Here is a 6,096-nt window from a genome sequence, read left to right on the forward strand (position 1 = left end):
CCCAATCCCTGCCAGACATTCCCTGGGTGGGGTCAATGCACCTGGGATGGACGTGGGGACCCCAAGGTACCGTCCAACGTCCTGAGGTGTCCCCCCAGCACTGGGGGGTCCATCAGAGCTGAGCTCAGATCACAGCCAGGGGAAATGCTTCACTGCTGCCTTTGGGGCTTCTCCAGAAAAGGTTTTATGGTAAAGGCACATCAGTGCAAGAAGGGATGTGTCCTGGTCCTGGACTGTTTGATGCTGCTATAAACAGATAATCTGCTTCATTTAAGGAAAGTTTCCCACAATTATTCCTTCCTGAGGTCTGGGCAGGAGCTTCTGTGTGCTCCCAGCTCCCTGCCAGGGTCACAGCATGGATCCTGTCCTTCAGCTGCAGTGTGGCTCTGGGAACAGCCACGGCACTGCAGCAGCTCCTTGGTGGCCAGCAGGGAAACTCAAATAAAGCTGCAGATAAATATGGATATTGCAGTGGAGCAGCACCCACCCCCCTCCCCTGCTGCTCCAGCCCTTCCATGTGCATTCCTGGCTCCTGGAGCATTTCTAACCCCTGGAATTGTGCATCTCTAGGAAAGCACGAGGCTGGTGCCAGCCCCTGGCTGGTGTGCAGGGCTGGGGGCAGCGGGGTCAGCCTGACCCCACAGCCCACTCAGAACAGCTCTCTCCCAGGGTGTGAAGCCACATTTCCAGAAAAAGGGATCCTGCTGCAAGCGCCTGGGAAGCATGAGGTGCAGGAGCAATTCCAGAGATGGAGCTCAAGCCACAGGCAGTGCCTGCCCCAGCAGAGCTGAGATGCAGCAGCTCAGAGACACGTGGAAGGGAAGTGAGAAAAAAGCAAGAGAAGTAAACCCAGCAAGACTCCTCCTTCCTTGGGAGGTTATAAACGCAGTCTTTGGAGGCCCAGGGATGCTGATTAACTTGCACAGGCAGATAAAGACCTTGACATCAATTAAATACTGCTGATAAGGTGAGGTCAATAGTAATTATAACCTGCTCATATCTTCACACACTAGAGACATGTTTAATCTTTTTATTGAAAAGCTTTTTACTGAAATTAAGTAGTATGATAATTTCCTGCAGTGTCCTGTTTCTGATTAAGTAGGTGGAAAGACAGTGGACTGCACTTCATCAGCTCTGCTTCTGTTAAGTTTCTTCTGCTAAAGAAATACCGTTAGGGCTTGTTTGGTGTTTTGGCTGTTAATATTTTTATAAAGCCTTTTAAGTGGCTTTGGAAAGGGAGCTCACACTTATATCAATATTTACACCCTTTCCAACAGGAGCCTCAGAGCACGGCCATAGGGAGCCGTCCTTGGTGCGTGCCAGGGCAATCCCCGCGGTGTTCGGCGTTCCGGCGGCTCTGTGTGCCCGGGCACGGCGGGATTGCCGCGGTTCCGAGCGGCGTGGCTGGGAGCTGCAGAGGGAGCCCTGCCCTGCACCTCCGGCCCTGCGCCTCGAACCTTCTGCCTCTGCCCCACACCTGCCCTGCACCTCCGGCCCTGCACCTCCGGCCCTGTGCCTCGAACCTTCTGTCTCTGCCCCACACGTTCTGCCCTGCCCCTCTCACCTTCTGCCCTGCACCTCTCACCTTCTGCCCTGCACCTCCTGCCCTGCACCTCTCACCTCCTGCCCTGCACCTCTCACCTTCTGCCCTGCACATCTCACCTTCTGTCCTGCACCTTCTGCCCTGTGCCTCTCACCTTCTGCCCTGCACCTCTCACCTTCTGCCTCCCTCCGAGCGCCTCGGACAGCGCAGCTTCTCTCAGGGCTGCCCAGCACAGCTCCAGCCCCGCAGGGCTCTGGCTCCTGCAAGCCCAGGAAGGAAAATCCCGGTTTCTCCTGGCTGGGGACATGCTGCATGCCCAGGGGAGCGGCAGCGCCGGGTGCCGTGGAGGACAGGGTGGGCACAGGTGTGCCAGCTCCTGCCACCTCTGCTGGGACTTCTGAACCAGAGGAGTTCACCCAGCTCTGTGAACTATCTGTGAAGCCTTACATCCCTTAACCCAGGCCATTCGGAGAGGGAGCAGTGGCAAATACAGCCCTGGAGCAGTGACAGCAGCAGGGCTTGGGAAGAGCTGTGGCAGGAGGCTGGGAGCCGGGAGTGCTGGGGAGGGGGAGGCCGCCAGCTCACACCTCGCTGCCGGAGCCAGGGGTGCCAAGGCCGGGCAGGGCATCTCCCCCTGCTCTGGGCAGCGCAGCTCTTCCAGGCAGGGCAGGGCATCTCCCCCTGCTCTGGGCACCGCGGGTCCCCCTGCTCCGGGCACCGCAGCTCTCCTTTTCCCGAGGCTTGGAGGGCTCTGCCCAAAGCTTCTGTCACCTGCGCAGCGCCAGGAGCCATCACGAGCATGGCTGCTCTTGCAGGAGAGTCCGGGCTGTGCTGGTGCCCGGGGTTTGGGACCGCGGCAGGGCTGTCTGCCACCTCCGGCCCTGTGGCATCATCCCGGGGTGCTGGTCATGAGCAGGGTCCCTGCTCCCACAGGACGGAGCTCCTCTGCCCACCACGAGCTCCTGTCCCCACCCACAGCTCGCACACACCGGGCTGGGGCTGGCGGCCTCTTGGCATCCCTGGCACCCACCCATCAGGATGGGCTAATGTGGTTTTTGGATCGTGCTCCTTTAATGGTCACTTGGCACCAAGAAAAGTGCATTCGATTTGTCAGGGAGAGTTTCCGTTGCAGTTAAGTGGCTTTCACAGACAGTGGGTGCAGTTAGTGCTTCTGACTCAGTGCTTTGCTGCTCCACACTCCCACATGCTTTGGGGTACCCCCACCATTCCTTGCCACTCTTGTGTCCTGATGGCACCATCCCCTGGGCCCGGGGGCAGCTGGGGGAGCAGCAGATCCTAAAGGCACCAGGGCTCAGATACAGCAGTGACCAGAGGAACTGAAACACTTGTGGTGGCTTTGGTGACCCTTACGGGCAGGGAGTGCCCAGCGGGACTCAGGGCATCCTGCAGAGGAAAATGGCAGTGCCAGAGAGCCAAACCCCCTCAGAGGTGTCACTGCCACCTGCCCAAAAAAGCACCTCCTTCAACTGGATTCATGAGAGCAGCTCTACAGGTTTGGAGTCGATGAAAATGAGTGCCACACTTTAATCCCATTCAAAGCAGAGACCTTGTAAACCACTGGAGCCTGACACACCTCTCCAGGGGTTATGTAAAGTAACTGTTCAGAGCACGAGCTGACAAATATCATGTACAGTATCGAATAATTAGATGGCACTGAAACATGACTCATTTTCAGTGACTCCATGTGGCTGCTTCTACTCTTACAATGGCTGGGAAAGAAGAGCAGGAGGAGCCTCTGGAGAGCCCCAGGCTGGCGTGTCCCTGTTCCCATGGTGGCTCTGGGGCACACAGCCCTGCCCAGCCCCAGGGAAGGCAGAGCTGGGTCTGGGTCTGTGCAGAGCTGGGTCTGTGCAGAGCTGGGTCTGGCAGAGCTGGGTCTGGGTCTGTGCAGAGCTGGGTCTGTGCAGAGCTGGGTCTGACAGAGCTGGGTCTGTGCAGAGCTGGGTCTGGCAGAGCTGGGTCTGACAGAGCTGGGTCTGTGCAGAGCTGGGTCTGACAGAGCTGGGTCTGTGCAGAGCTGGGTCTGGCAGAGCTGGGTCTGACAGAGCTGGGTCTGTGCAGAGCTGGGTCTGTGCAGAGCTGGGTCTGGCAGAGCTGGGTCTGTGCAGAGCTGGGTCAGTGCAGAGCTGGGTCTGTGCAGGTCTGTGCAGAGCTGGGTCTGTGCAGAGCTGGGTCTGGCAGAGCTGGGTCTGGCAGAGCTGGGTCTGGGTCTGTGCAGAGCTGGGTCTGTGCAGAGCTGGGTCTGGCAGAGCTGGGTCTGGGTCTGTGCAGAGCTGGGTCTGGCAGAGCTGGGTCTGTGCAGAGCTGGGTCTGTGCAGAGCTGGGTCTGTGCAGAGCTGGGTCTGTGCTGGCACAGGTCAGCCGCAGCACGTTCTGCAGCCTGGCTGCGTGTGAGCAGCTGAGCAGGCAGGGCCAGTGCTGGGCTGCATTTCCCAACCTGCAGAGTGCTCCTGAGCTCTGCTGTGCACATCCTGTCATGGGTTAACTGCAGCTTAGCTTAGTCTGAGAGGCAAATTCTTCTGTTTGCTATTTTAAACAATTCAGCCAAAGAGGCAAAGCAAAGTCCAGAATGCAACCCCTCAGCTCTTGGTGCTGGGTGCTGATGGGGACACCAGGGCAGAATGGCTCTGGCTCCTCTTTCCTTCTGGAGGTTTCCCACCAGTGGGAACTCACTGATGCTTCTGGATCCTGAGTCTTGTGGGTACAGGGGCTTCACAGCAAGGGACAAAGGCCCTATTTCTGCACTGCCAGGGCATTGTGTTTTCTGCCTGCCAGATTTTACAGGAAAGTATCAGGAATTTGTGTAAGCCTTGGAGTGTTAGGGACATGTGCACACACACAGTCACACACACCCCCCTTAGATCCATCTGTGTGTAGCTGATGGTGTATTTTTAGATGTGGTGTAAGTTGATCCTGTTCATGAGCTCTGGTCAGTGTGAATTGATCAAGAAAAGGAACAACTGAATTCTATGTCTGTACATTCAATAGAGGGGATTAATATCAGAGGGTTTACTTTGGAATCCTGTCCTGTCTGAGGGCAAAAGCAGGTGAAAGCCAGGGCCAGCTGCGGTGCCAGCCTGTGCCACAGCAGGAGCTGCAGTGGTTTAGGAGATGCCCCTGGCTGACCTGCCCCCGCGGGCCGAGCTGCTGCAGGGCTGGGTTCTATTTCGGGTGCAGGTACCTATACTTAGGGCTGAGTCATAACCCCACTATCACTTACAGGAGAGCTTTAGTGAGCACAGCCGGTGGCCAGAGCTGGTGGCGAGGGCTCGGGGCCACGCTGGAGCCTCTGTGGCGGTGGCAGCAGCTGTGGGTGGCTCGGGCATGGCCCCAGCCCCAGCCCTGCCCCAGCCCTGGGCACGGCCCCAGCCCTGCCCCAGCCCAGCCCCAGCCCTGTCCTTGTCCCCGGCTGAGCCCGGCGTGGGACAGGGGCTGAATTGCAGCTGAGGCAGTGCTGCTGCTGCCCAGCTCCATCCCTGCTGTGGGCAGGGCACCCAGGAGCCCACAGGGCTTCTAAAGGCAACGTCCCTCTGTGGAGCCATTCCTTGATGTCACCATCAAGGTGACAAGCTCTCTGGCAAGCTACAGAGGGCTGCTAAATCCAGCCAAAATTTCAGCTCTGCTTCCCTAAGTACATGCAGTAAGGGCAGCTGAATCCCCCGTGTCCTGGGAATGGGACTCGCTGGGACTCTCTGGTTTAACCTCTCAGCTTCAGCAGTAAGGGCAGCTGCTGTCCCCCATTTCCTGGGAATGGGACTCGCTGGTGCTCACTGGGGCTCACTGGTGTTTAACCTCTCAGCTTCAGCAGTAAGGGCAGCTGAATCCCCCATTTCCTGGGAATGGGACTCTCTGGGGCTCACTGGGGCTCACTGCTGTTTAACCTCTCAGCTTCAGCAGCTGCTGCTGACCCCGGAGCCAGAGCAGCTTTCAGAGCAGCTTTCAGGGCACGCAGGCAGGAACGTGCCCAGGGCTGTGGCACTGCTGGATCCCGCTGCTGTGGCACCAGCCCTGCCAGCACGCAGCACCCAGAAATGTTTTCCTTTGCAGATTTATCCCCATGCAGAAAAGGAAGGGTAGAAAACATTTTTGTTGAATCACAGCCAAAGAGACAAGTCAGCTCCTCCATCTGCTCCCTGCAAGGTTTGGCTGTGGATTTGCCTCTGTGGGTCTCTCTGGACCTGCTCGCCCTGTGTTCTACGGGACACCAGGACACCTGACAACCAGGACACTGTGGAACAGGTTTCTTCTGATTTTTCACTGTTCTCAGCTGTCTCAATCGAGTGACACTGTGCCCAGAGTCTGAAGGAGAAGAAACAAGCCAGAAACAAAGGAATATCTTGGTGTAAAGCTGTTCTGATGGTAGTGAGAGATGGCTTGAAAACCCAGAGTTTTATTCTGAGTAGAGTCCCTCAAGTAATATCTGAATATTGGCATAATTTGTTTTTAAAAGTGTTTAACTTTATTTTTAGTGTGTCAGTGTCAAGGTGAATGACAGATTTTCAATCTTCCCTTGGCTCCTCCTGCTCTGTGCT

Source organism: Taeniopygia guttata, chromosome 9 (genome assembly GCF_048771995.1).
Source record: "Taeniopygia guttata chromosome 9, bTaeGut7.mat, whole genome shotgun sequence".
Lineage (NCBI taxonomy): Eukaryota > Metazoa > Chordata > Aves > Passeriformes > Estrildidae > Taeniopygia > Taeniopygia guttata.